Source organism: Spinacia oleracea, chromosome 2 (genome assembly GCF_020520425.1).
Source record: "Spinacia oleracea cultivar Varoflay chromosome 2, BTI_SOV_V1, whole genome shotgun sequence".
NCBI classification, from domain to species: domain Eukaryota; kingdom Viridiplantae; phylum Streptophyta; class Magnoliopsida; order Caryophyllales; family Amaranthaceae; genus Spinacia; species Spinacia oleracea.
The window spans coordinates 479,747-494,056 of record NC_079488.1 but is presented as its reverse complement, the minus strand read 5'-3'; the positions used below and the strand labels follow the sequence as shown (position 1 = coordinate 494,056).

The following is a 14,310-nucleotide window of genomic DNA, read 5'->3' as shown; positions in this document are numbered from 1 at the left end:
CCTTTAGAGTCGCCTCTTAATGTTACAGGCGACACGGAAAGTATTTTTCGAATTATTTTTTTACCTTTTTACCCATTTGAGTCGCCTATTATACCAAATGGCGACACGGAAAGTATTTTTTTAAAAAAAATATATATTAATTAAACCATAAGGAGTCGCATGTAATTATAGGAGGCGACACCTAAAGTGTGTATTATATTTTTAGTTTTTTGTTTTACTTTTATTCTAGCTAATTTAAATTATTTCTTACGTACGTAATAAAATAAATAATAAATTCACAAAAATAATAAACAGAGCTGAGATTTGCAGAATTGCGAAAATATTTTGTATTAATTCAAACAAGAAAGTTGGTTCAACAAGTATAAATAATTGTATTCCAAAAAATAACCTACAATTTGTTATAGTTTATTTCTATCTCTGAAAACTAGAAAATGACTACAAACAACTACTAATAAATATCTACGCCATTTTTCTCGAACATCATCGATCTCCTCTTGAGTGTATGGGTTTGGAGAAAATATCTGTATTTCAACAAAATAATGTATTAATTAGTAAAGTTTGGATAAAATCTAGCACATATATAGTAGTACAAAATGAGATAAATCTATAATAACAAAAATACACATACACGTACCTCTTCCAGATTACTAATACTTTGTAATCCAAGTAAAACTATTTGATATATACATGTACTCCATATTCTGCCAATTGCCAATTTCTTCTGATTCTGAAAGAAGGGCTAGTGTGAACTGCTTGTGCTTGAAGAAAGAGAGAAAGCAGGCTAGTGCTAACTGCTTGAAGAAAGAAAGAAATCAAGCTAGTGCTAACTACTTCTGCTTGAAGAAAGAAAGAAATCAATCTAGTGCTAACTACTTATGCTTGAAGAAAGAAAGAAAACAGGTCTTCCAACAGGTGCTACTTGTGTAAAAGAGTAGTAATAGGCTGGTATGCCAACAGGTACAACTATGCCAACAGGTACAGATATGCCAACAAGTACAGATATGCCCCTTCGCTTTTGAGAAATCTCATGTATATGGTGGAAGGCTTCCTCAAAGCCACCAGAGATACTTCATTTTGGATCTCTAGACCTATTTTCACTTGATTGAAGAGATTTTACATGACTTGATCGCAGGAAAGTAACTAAAGGATCAGACAAGTCACAATCTCGGAAGAAATAGGAGAATCCAAAATAACCTTATGTGAGTAGTAATCTCATTAGATAAATTAGATACTTAAAGGAATGGGGACTTCTTCTTACCTACGTTGTAATGTTCTGACTTTTGAATGGTCAACAAATTAGAGTTAAAGCAAAAACTTGCATCAAGTAGTTAAGCCAGCAAGAACAATTATCTATTTTCTCTGTACAGATTGAAAGATAAGATTACTTACTTGTGGAGACTAAGCGACAAGAATCTGACAACGGCACTCTATCTTTTTCACACTGGCCTATCTTCCAAACTTTGAACTTGTTAGCAAATGGAGCAGCTAATTCATTCTATTGCTTGAGCATTGACATTTTATAAGGTCCCCTGATGTCTCCAAGTGGACCCATACAATACCATTCATTTTGTTCTGTTTCTACAGATGCATACCTTCTGATTCTCTTCTTCACTCTCTCATCATCACTTAAATTAAGGATATGCGCACCGATTTTCTTCTTCTCCCTCTCGTGATTATTGCCTAAATCAGTGGTCTGCATCCCAGTTTTTAGTTTCACATCATATTGATATTCAAAGTTATCCGATCCTTGACTTTCCTTTTCTGTATCACGATCATCTTCAGTTTGAGCTATTGCAGAATGTAACTCTCCTCCTTTAGCAGGTGACACGATGCGATTCTCCTGTTTACTTTCTACAAGTCACACAAGAAATCAGAAACAACAAAAGAACTTCAAGCTATGCTCTGACAATGTGCTAGGGTGCAATGAGATATCTAATAAAATATAGTCATCATCATCAGTTTTTAGTTCCACGTCATTCTGAAATTAAAAGTGATCTGATTCTGGATATCCCGTTTCTGTTTCAGGATCATCTTCACTTTGAGTTGCTGCACGATGGAGCTCTGGATTCTCCTGTTTACTTGCTCCAGGTCAAATAACATATTTACTTCATTTACTTATTTTTTAATTAAGTTTTTTTTATCAAGAGAGATAAGATGCATTATTACAGAATATAGGTTAAAGACAGGAAATTAAACAATCAAAGATCAAATAAAATAAAAAGTACTAAGTACTCGGTAGCATTTATTCAGAGAGGAATATATAGGAGTCACTTCAAAGTTAAAACGATAAGCAAAATGAAAATTAGAAGTAGTTTATACTTAGATAGTCGGTCGTAGGATTCGAACATTGATTCCAATATGTACTGATACATCTCGTTTGCCATCAAACGAAATTATTTTATGATGCTAAGCTGCTTCTAAATACTTTTAACCTCAGGCAATCAGCGTATGCACCTCCCTTGGTCTAATCTAGTTTCGCCCCTAACCTTGCTGGAAACCCCAGTATTCCCCTAAAGTATTCCTCTAAAGCAGCATTAACCCACCCAAACCACATAACCACAGGCACACTCCACACGAAGGGGAAAGCTAAGCATCCAACAAGAGCCAACCGAGGTCCTACTCAAGGTTCATGTTTTAATATCGATCTATACCATCATCCATGGGAACATCTAGACTTGTTGTTGGTTTATGGTTCTAGACTTGTTATCCATCAACTACAAGCTTCAGAAAATCATGCAGATACTTTGTTTAATACCTCGTCTAATTTCTCATTAAAATTAAGTCTGGAAATACCAAATTTCAATTATTTTCCATGAAAATTAACGAAAATTTGTTTTCTATAGAGCAAGAGAAAATTCAGCAGCAATCACACACAAACCTTGTTCATGAAAACAAAATTAAAAATCAGTTAAGCTTATTTTATTAACTAAAGTATACCAGAAATTTTTATCACCGAATTAATCAAACAAAAATCCTTTAGTTTTGATAAACCAAATAGTTTCAGTCTTTCAGATGTTATTGGGAAAAACTCACAATGGAACACACACTCTCTCTAGGTTTCTACTAAGCAGCACTTTACCCATTTGACTACAAAATTGATCTCAAACCAGCAGTACCCACAAGTCCACAACGGTGCATCCACAAATCAAGGTGAAAAGACTAAAACATAAGGGACATACTTATTTAAACTTAGGAGTGAAATATTAACAAGATCATGTATAGAATCTATGCTTCAGTTATTGAAAAACTTTTGAGTCTGTACTTTTACTCTACTTGAACCTCTACTCAAAACATAACAAAGAACTCTAACACACCAGTCATTAATGTGTTAGCAACTTAGCACCAATAGCGTACAAAAGCAGAGATCAAACAGACCTTGAAAATTGTAGGGATTCAATAATGCTAGTCCCACCGAATTAAGACAAGAAAACTAGTCCAAGCACACAATTAATCATGAACAAGAAATTAAAAATTCCATTTTAATACCAAAAAAAATGTACATGCATGAACCGCTGAATTCTCCTTTTCCTTGTAGAAATTAAAAAAGTGTATCCTTATAAGTTATAACATACCATGAGAATTTGCCGAATTGGGATGGAGTAGTACTTAAACTAGTTTTCTTAGTTGCAAGAGTATGTAGTCTGGAAGTACTTCTCAGAAAGTTGGGAATGCAACGAAGTTTGGTGGTCAGTTGACAAATCGATGATTCTCTCGGTATCTTCGGCCTTTGAGCATTGAGTTTTCCTCTCAAGCGCGTGCATTTCATCCACAAATGGCTTCAGCCTCACTCTTGCACTGGTGAACCAGTTAGATACCTGTACGTCCATAGGAAAAATGAAGACCTTTTGAATATGATGCTAGTGTTTATATCCAACCTACTTTTTACCTGAAATACCTTTATCTGGATTTAACTGAACTCACTAACACTATATGGCACACTTGACAACTCTGAATAACATATTATCATTCTGAATAACATATTATAATAGAGAAAACTGAAGCCAACGTTCACAATATAAATCGACAATGGAGGGAAACAGTATGGATGGTGCAATAAGGAGCTTCAGTAACTGAAATATTATTCACTTTTTAGAGTTCTGGTCCCAAAGTACTTGCTCATCAATCTTGCTCAACAACTCATCATCTGCTAGCAACTTTATGTGTTGCTTCTGTGCTAGTTCCGCCCAACCCCAGTATTCCCCTAAAGCAACAGTAACCCACCCAAACCACATAACCTGAGGCACACTCCATATTAAGGGGTAAAATTAGCATCCAACAAGAGCCAACAGAGGTCCTGTTGTCCCATAAACGCCCCTTCCACCCCCCCCCCACACACACACACTAAGAACGTGTAATAGACTGATTCCTGACTTTATGGATTACACAAAAAGAGGCAAAACTGAAAATACTACAATTCAATAATGTTTTGATGGAAAAAACGCTCAACTTAAAACCCTACAGACGCCCAATTCAACAATCATATCAATTCAATAATTCTTTAATGAAAAAAACGCCCAATTTAATCATATCAATTCAATAATTCAATAGTCGTAATCATATGAATTCAATTCAATTTAAAACACTACAAACGCCCAATTCAATAATCATAATCATAATCATATCAATTCAATAATTCTTCAATGAAAAAAAAACCCCAATTTAATCATATCAATTCAATAATTTTTTGATGAAAAAAACGCCCAATTTAATTATATCAATTCAATAATTTTAAGATGAAAAACGCCTAATCTGATAAGAGATCGATAACAAAATAATAAAATAAACACAAAAAATTAAGATTAATACTTCAATTTTGCAGAAGTTTCACGAATCAAAGAAATCCCTTACCTTGTTTGTTGTATTCGCTTTGCGTAGAAAACCAGCTGTTATTGCGCGCTTGTGAGATGGTGAATTGGATGGAGATGATGAACGTACTGCTCGAGTTGATCTTGAGAGAGGATGACTGATGGTGACTTGTGAGTTCCGAAGATTGCGAGAGGAAGATTATTGGGGTGGAGGAAGATGATGACTGGGGTTATGAGAGATTGTGAGAACCGCAAGATTACGAGAGGCCTGGGAGATTGAGAATAGGTTAAGTACTTAAGCGGGTTCAATTCCTGCGAAATGTTTAGGGTAATTTTTATTTTTTTTATTGAAAAATCTTTAGAAAATATTCGTTTGGTGAATTTATTTTTTTAATTAGTTTTTTGGATTTTAATTATGCAATTTTATTTTTTAACCGTTTTTTCTGATGTAATGTACGCTAGTAATTATAATATAGTATCGATTAATATTTCATAAAATAATTAACAGGTGACAATAAAACTATTTCGTATGATTTTTAAGATAAAAATAAAATTTAGGAGGGATAGGTGTCGCCTATTTTAATGTGCGACACCAACGCTTTAGAGTCACATTTTTATATCACATCCGACACCAAAAGTATTTCATTTCATTTAAAAAAAATAAAATAAGTGTCGCCTATTATCAACGTGCGACACCAAAACTTTTAAAGTCCAATTTTTTTATCACAGGCGACACTGAAATTATTTAATATGATTTTGAAAAAAATATTGAAAAGAAAATTTAGAAGAAATAGGTGTCGCCTGTTACTAATGTGCGACACCAAAACTTTTAAAGTCTCATTTTAAAACACAGGCGACACGCTAGTCTCTTTGAAATATCTGCTAGCAACTTTATGTGTCGCCAGTTTTATAAAATGGGACTCTAAATGTTTTGGTGTCGTACAATAATTTGAGGCGACACTAAAAGAGCGACTTATAAAGGTGTTTTTGTAGTAGTGAATATATGTTGCTCACTAGCAACATTCGATTGGCTCAATAATTATGCTAGACATCCTGTACTATAGCATAATAATAATAACAACTTGCATGCGCACTACTCATACATGCAAACCAACTTGAACAACATGCTTGACATAATTCAACGATTATAAAAGTCCATAACATGATAGTTCAATAGAATCTATAAAGCATAATTCAATATGCTCATTCACGTAGATTCAACAATGCTTGTTCTCAACATTAAACATGAATTCATTATAACATAATCATTCCCAATCATCAAACATGAATTCATAACATCATTAAGTTCACATGATTCGCATTCAATTCACTTCATAAAGTCCTCAAGGGATGGGTGGTCACCCTAGTCTTGTACGTACCTGGAATACCTAAGTACGGGGGCCATTGTGCGAATCACGACTCCCTAGAAATCAACTCCTATAGAGCAAAATAAGAGAACTAAATTATTATCCATGTTTACTAAATTTCCAGCAACTATTTAAGAAACTAAAACCCTTAGTTTAATTAGAAATCATTCATTAATCGTTAATTTAATAGTCTCAAATAGTCAACTCAAGTCCTAACATAAAAACATTGACTTTTTAGCTTTAAAACCCTTAAAAACCAACTTTTTAAAGCTTAAAAACATTCTGGAAATTTAAGTTGATTCCCATAATTTAAATTGTCATTAAATTATGTGAATCAATTGCTCAACCAATTTGAAACCAAAACCCTAACAATGGTTTAATCCGAAAACGTGTTTTGACTTCAAAAATCAACACTTTATAAACTAATTAAATCTGAAAATTATAAACTCAATCATCAAAACCAATTTCTTTAATTAAAACATGCTACTAACCCAATACGGTGTTTGTTGTGGGAACTTTTACGGCGCTGATGTGGCACGCGCTCCTCGGAGGTATCAAGTATGACTTGGCACGAACTTCTGGCAACCTGCAAAACAAGAATATTCCCCGTAGGAATATTCCCTCCGATGCTTAAGTAAGTATAAGCTAGAGAGATAAGTGATTTGTAGAGAGAAGGCAGAGCAAAGACAAGTTTGTTGTGGTTGGGCAAGAATTGAATTCCCTTTTACCTAGGGATTTGCACTATTTATAGTGCTAGGGTTACTCGGGAACTGGTCCCACATGATTGAGAGTTTACGCAAGATTGGGACACGTGTCCTGCCTTTGGTTCTGTAGGCTTGTTTAGGCCCAATGTAGACCTCTTTATTGTTTGGGCCTGGGCTCTTCCTTCTGGGTTTTGATAGTGCAGTTAGGTGGCATTCTTTTAGGCCACATCATTTGCCCCGCAAGGAGGATGCCCCTTGTCACTGTGGGGTAGGCTGCTTGATAGGGAGGAACGCCACGTGTGAGGGCCTTTCCGAGCTTAGATTTTCCTTTAAAAGCTTCAATTCCTCTTTCATTTTTCTTTTGTTACTTCAGAGCGATTTTTTCTTTTAGAGAGAGAAAGTAAATTCTGTTCTGCCAAATATCTGTTGGTGCGTGCGCTTGAGTGTTCTTGGATTGGCTGTCCAGTGTTCTTGAGGGTTTAGAGGATTTGCCAAGACTTCTCATCAGTTTGATCATTTTCTGGTAAGTTTTCTATCAACACCTTGTTGTTTGCATGTTTGTGGGACCTCTCTCATTTATTGTTTATAGTATTATGTGAAGGCGTCTTGGGGGTTATGACACCTATCTCTTTCCTTCTTTGCTAAAGTCAGACGTCCTGTCCCTTATGCAGGACGGTATGGCTCGAATTAGACAGACAGCTAACGTGCGTGCATGGGGTGCACCGCGAGAGGGGGACGATAGGGTTCCTTTTTCGAACCCGTCCCAAGGAAGTAGGAGTGGAGTCTATCCTTCCCATGATACAGGAGACGGGGCCACTAGAACAACACTTTCTCCTAAGAGAAGAAAGAATGTGGCTTCCCGTCCCCGCGTTCCCCGCGAGGATTTTGAAGATGACTCCTCTAGCTCCTCAGACGAGGAGTTTGCAAAAAATCTTCCTCCTATGGTTCGGGGGAAGGAGTGTTAGGTTATGATACATATGACAATTCATAAATCATGCGGAAACAACCATTAAGCCAGGAATACATATTATTTACACATAATCATATAGCATAGTTTAGAAGCATACTCTTTGTTGCGTGCCTTCCCTAGCTGCGCCCGAACCGAACAAGAACAAGTCTTTAGGACTCCAAGTGTCGTCCCTCCGTAGATAGTCCACAGCACGTCCGGATCCGCCTTAAGATTGACCAACTAGAATCGCCCTTAAGGTACTAATAATTTCGGCACTTTTAGGCAAGGTATGTGACTGAATTTTTCTCTCAAAAACTCACTTTGAATACTTGAAAACTCGTTATAAATTGTGAACCCAGGCCACATATTTATAGGGGTATGGAAAGAGAATTGGAATCCTACTAGGATACGAATTAATTAAATTAGAATCCTAGTGGAACTCTTATTTAATTAATTTATCTTTTAGGATTAGGAATTTAATCATTAAACGAATTCTATACGCTTTAGGATTCGAGTAACACACTTCGAGTAATACGCTAGCACCGCACGCAGGCCTTGCGGCCCACGCACAGCGCCAGCCCACTCGTCGCAGCCCCGCGCGCGCGCCCAAGCTTCGGCTGGGCCTGGCTTTTGCGCTGGGCCTGGTCGCATGCTTGGCGTGTGGTTGTTGCGCTTGGCTTGCTGGGCGATGGCCCGGCTTCGTGCTGGGCCTTCGTCTGGCAGGCCTCGTCCGATGCTAATTCGTACGATGCGCTTCCGATTAAATTCTCGATTACGGAATTCATTTCCGATACGAACAATATTTAATATTTCCGATTCCGGAATTAATTTCCGTTTCGAACATATATTTAATATTTCCGTTTCCGGAATTATTTTCCGATTCCGATAATATTTCCGATTCAGACAATATTTCCGTTTCCGGCAATATTTCCGATTCCGGCAATATTTCTATTTCCGATAATATTTTCCGATACGTACCATGTTTCCGTTTCCGGCAACATCTACGACTTGGATAATATTTATATTTCCGATACGATCCATATTTCCGTTTCCGGCAATATCATCGTTTCCGGAGTATTCATTTGCTTGCCTTTGACGATCTCAGCTCCCACTGGAACCAAGATCCGTCGATACCGAATATCCATAGATGGAGTATTTAATGCCATTAAATACTTGATCCGTTTACGTACTATTTGTGTGACCCTACGGGTTCAGTCAAGAGTAAGCTGTGGATTAATATCATTAATTCCACTTGAACTGAAGCGGCCTCTAGCCAGGCATTCAGCTCACTTGATCTCACTGAATTATTAACTTGTTAATTAATACTGAACCGCATTTATTAGACTTAACATTGAATGCATACTTGGACCAAGGGCATTATTTCCTTCAGTCTCCCACTTGTCCTTAGGGACAAGTGTGCATTTCCTAATTCCTTTGTCGCTCGATGCTTGCTCTTGAACATAAGGTAAGAGTTGTCATCCTTATTATGTCCAGAGGTGTTCCTCGGTTTCAGAGTTCAACTGATCAAACAAACAGATAATCATAGCCTATGATTCATCCGAGCACGGCCATGCATTTCACAGTTTCTAGCTCTCCGAGTGGCCTTGTACAACTTTTAAGCATCTCATCCCGATTTATGGGAGGATAATCTCAATCTTGCAATCTTGAGATTAGACTTCGTTTGATAGGTGATAACCTGAGCGTTGCCTTTATAGCCTCCTTTTACGGTGCGACGGTTGGTCAACGTCAAAGCAACCAGTTCTCAAACAAGTAATCTCAAATCACTCAGGTATTGAGGATTTAGTGTCTAATAATTTTAATGAAATTTACTTATGACAGATTTTCATCTCTTACAGTAAAGTTTCATAGGTCTTGTCCGATACTAGTCTTCCCAAAGTAAGTATCTATGCAAATGATTATGACATTGCCATGTCCACATAGTTCAAGAAACAGAACTACTAGTCATCTTGCATTCTAGTCGTCTAACGTTTTCTATGCGTCCAATTTTATAGAAAACTCCGACTAGGGACCATTTTCAACCTTTGACATTCAAGTTCACTTGATAGACATTTCTTAGTCACAGGACTGGTCCTGACAGTCTATCTTGAATATATCGTCAAATTGAAGGGACTCATCATTTAATAAACCACAAATTAAATGGAAAAATGAATTCTTTTCATTTATTGTGAATGATTAACCAATAATGTTTTACAAAGATTTAAACTCTAAAACTTTAAAACATTAAACAGAGACATCAAAGCCATTCTCCAATATGCTTGATTCCCATAGCTGCAGTGTGCGAGTTGTGCTTCGCCTGCGGCAGAGGTTTAGTCAATGGATCTGATATGTTGTCATCAGTTCCAATTTTGCTTATCTCGACTTCTTTTCTTTCAACGAACTCTCGTAGAAGGTGAAATTGTTAGGTTATGATACATATGACAATTCATAAATCATGCGGAAAAACCATAAACCCAGGAAAACATATTATTTACACATAATCATTTAGCATAGATTAGATGCATACTCTTTGTTGCGTGCCTTCCCTAGCTGCGCCCGAACCGAACAAGAACAAGTCTTTAGGACTCCAAGTGTCGTCCCTCCGTAGATAGTCCACAGCACGTCCGGATCCGCCTTAAGATTGACCAACTAGAATCGCCCTTAAGGTACTATTATTTTCGGCACTTTATAGGCAAATGTGTGACTGAATTTTTCTCTCAAAAACTCACTTTGAATACTTTTAAACTTGTGTTATAAATTGTGAGCCCTAGCCTCATATTTATAGCGGTATGGAAAGTGAATCGAAATCCTATTCAGATACAAATTAATTAAACCTAGAATCCTATAAGAACTCTAATTTAATTAATTTATCAAATAGAATTAGGAATTTAATCATTAACCGAACTCTGCATGTTTTAGGAAACGTGCACGAACACAAACACTTGCACACACACGCACGGCAGCCACGATGGGCCCCATGCGTGCGCGCGAGCAGCAGCCCACTCAGCGCCCGCGCGCGCTGCGCGCTGCGCGTGCTGTGCGCGCTGTGCGCTGCGCGTGCTGTGCGCGCTGCGCGCAGCCTGCTGGGCCTGGCCTTGCGCTGGGCCTGGCGTGGCTGTTTGTGCGGCGCGCTTGGCTTGCTGGGCGATGGCCTGGCTTCGTGCTGGGCCTCGTCCGGCAGGCCTCGTCCGATGCTTATTCGTACGATGCGCTTCCGATTAAATTTTCCGATTCCGGAATTCATTTCCGATACGAACAATATTTAATATTTCCGATTCCGGAATTAATTTCCGTTTCGAACAAATATTTAATATTTCCGTTTCCGGAATTATTTTCCGATTCCGGTAATATTTCCGATTCTGACAATATTTCCGTTTCCGGCAATATTTCCGATTCTGGCAATATTTCCATTTCCGATAATATTTTCCGACACGTACCATGTTTCCGTTTCCGGCAACATCTACGACTTGGATAATATTTATATTTTCGATACGATCCATATTTCCGTTTCCGGCAATATCATCGTTTCCGGAGTATTCATTCCTTGCCTGTGACGATCTTAGCTCCCACTGAAACCAAGATCCGTCGGTTCCGAATATTCATAGATGGAGTATTTAATGCTAATAAATACTTGATCCGTTTACGTACTATTTGTGTGACCCTACGGGTTCAGTCAAGAGTAAGCTGTGGATTAATATTATTAATTCCACTTGAACTAAAGCGGCCTCTAGCTAGGCATTCAGCTCACTTGATCTCACTGAATTATTAACTTGTTAATTAATACTGAACCGCATTTATTAGACTTAACATAGAATGCATACTTGGACCAAGGGCATTATTTCCTTCAGTCTCCCACTTGTCCTTAGGGACAAGTGTGCATTTCCTAATTCCTTTGTCACTCGATGCTTGCTCTTGAACATAAGGTAAGAGTTGTCATCCTTATTATGTCCAGAGGTGTTCCTCGGTTTCAGAGTTCAACTGATCAAATAAACAGATAATCATAGCCTATGATTCATCCGAGCACGGCCATGCATTTCACAGTTTCTAGCTCTCCGAGTGGCCTTGTACAACTTTTAAGCATCTCATCCCGATTTATGGGAGGACAATCCCAATCTTGCGATCTTGAGATTAGACTTCGTTTGATAGGTGATTACCTGAGCGTTGCCTTTATAGCCTCCTTTTACGGTGCGACGGTTGGTCAACGTCAAAGCAACCAGTTCTCAAACAAGTAATCTCAAATCACTCAGGTATTGAGGATTTAGTGTCTAATAATTTAATGAAATTTACTTATGACAGACTTTCATCTCTTACAGTAAAGTTTCATAGGTCTCGTCCGATACTAGTCTTCCCAAAGTAAGTATCTATGCAAATGATTATGACATTGCCATGTCCACATAGTTCAAGAAACAGAACTACTAGTCATCTTGCATTCTAATCGTCTAACGTTTTCTATGCGTCCAATTTTATAGAAAACTCCGATTAGGGACCATTTTCAACCTTTGACATTCAAGTTCACTTGATAGACATTTCTTAGTCACAGGACTGGTCCTGACAGTCTATCTTGAATATATCGTCAAATTGAAGGGACTCATCATTTAATAAACCACAAATTAAATGGAAAAATGAATTCTTTTCATTTATTGTGAATGATTAACCAATAATGTTTTACAAAGATTTAAACTCTAAAACTTTAAAACATTAAACAGAGACATCAAAGCCATTCTCCAATATGCTTGATTCCCATAGCTGCAGTGTGCGAGTTGTGCTTCGCCTGCGGCAGAGGTTTAGTTAATGGATCTGATATGTTGTCATCAGTTCCAATTTTGCTTATCTCGACTTCTTTTCTTTCAACGAACTCTCGTAGAAGGTGAAATCTACGAAGTACATGCTTGACTCTCTGGTGGTGTCTAGGCTCTTTTGCCTGTGCAATAGCTCCGTTATTATCACAATACAGGGCTATTGGTCCTTTAATGGAGGGGACTACACCAAGTTCTCCTATGAACTTCCTTAGCCATATAGCTTCCTTTGCTGCTTCATGTGCAGCAATGTACTCCGCTTCAGTTGTAGAATCCGCAATGGTGCTTTGCTTAGCACTTTTCCAGCTTACTGCTCCTCCGTTGAGGCAGAAGACAAACCCAGACTGTGATCTGAAATCATCTTTGTCGGTTTGGAAACTTGCGTCCGTATAGCCTTTAACAATTAATTCATCATCTCCACCATAGACCAGGAAGTCATCTTTGTGCCTTTTCAGGTACTTCAGAATGTTCTTGGCAGCAGTCCAATGCGCCTCTCCTGGGTCTGACTGGTATCTGCTCGTAGCACTGAGTGCGTACGCAACATCCGGGCGTGTACATATCATAGCATACATTATTGAACCAATCAATGATGCATATGGAATCCCATTCATTCGTCTACGCTCATCAAGTGTTTTTGGGCACTGAGTCTTGCTTAGAGTCATTCCATGAGACATGGGTAGGTAGCCTCGCTTGGAGTCCGCCATCTTGAACCTATCAAGCACCTTATTGATATAAGTGCTTTGACTAAGTCCAATCATCTTTTTAGATCTATCTCTGTAAATCTTGATGCCCAATATGTACTGTGCTTCTCCTAGATCCTTCATCGAAAAACATTTCCCAAGCCAAATCTTGACAGAGTTCAACATAGGAATGTCATTTCCGATAAGCAATATGTCGTCGACATATAATACTAGGAAAGCAATTTTGCTCCCACTGACCTTCTTGTATACACAAGATTCGTCCGCGTTCTTGATGAAACCAAAGTCACTGACTGCTTCATCAAAACGTATATTCCAGCTCCTGGATGCCTGCTTCAATCCGTAGATTGACTTCTTTAGCTTGCATACCTTTTTAGCATTCTTTGGATCCTCAAAACCTTCAGGCTGTGTCATAAACACAGTTTCTGTTAAAACGCCGTTTAAGAAAGCAGTTTTGACATCCATCTGCCATATTTCGTAATCGTAATATGCAGCGATTGCTAACATTATTCGAATAGACTTTAGCATTGCAACTGGTGAAAAGGTTTCATCGTAATCCACACCGTGGACTTGCCTGTAACCTTTTGCAACCAATCTACCTTTGAAAACTTCAAGTTTCCCATCCTTGTCCTTTTTCAGTTTGAAAACCCATTTGCTTCCAATGGCTTGGTAGCCATCTGGCAAATCGACCAAATCCCATACTTGGTTTTCAGACATGGAGTCTAATTCAGAATGCATGGCTTCTTGCCATTGCTTGGAGCTAGGGCTCGTCATAGCTTGCTTGTAAGTCGCAGGTTCATCACTTTCAAGTAATAGAACGTCATAGCTCTCGTTCGTCAAAATACCTAAGTACCTTTCCGGTTGAGATCTATATCTTTGCGATCTACGCGGGGTAACATTTCTAGATTGACCATGATTCTCACCAGATTCTTCTAAAGATCTCTGAGTTTCATCCTGAATGTCATCTTGAGCATTCTCTAGAGTTTGTTGTTCG

The 14,310-nt window shown here is 38.0% G+C and overlaps 1 long non-coding RNA gene across 2 annotated transcripts; it reads right to left on the bottom strand.

Moving 5' to 3' along the window:
* Positions 1 to 302: 302 nt before the first annotated feature.
* On the bottom strand, positions 303 to 5,096 carry LOC110778425 (uncharacterized). 2 transcript variants are annotated; one of them, XR_002530807.2, is made up of 5 exons: positions 4,849 to 5,096; positions 3,573 to 3,815; positions 1,390 to 1,851; positions 635 to 791; positions 303 to 521 (listed from the first exon to the last, which is right to left on the bottom strand). It is a non-coding gene; the product is annotated as an uncharacterized lncRNA (long non-coding RNA). The 2 variants fall into 2 exon arrangements; XR_002530808.2 differs by having other exon boundaries at positions 635 to 727.
* Positions 5,097 to 14,310: the final 9,214 nt, after the last annotated feature.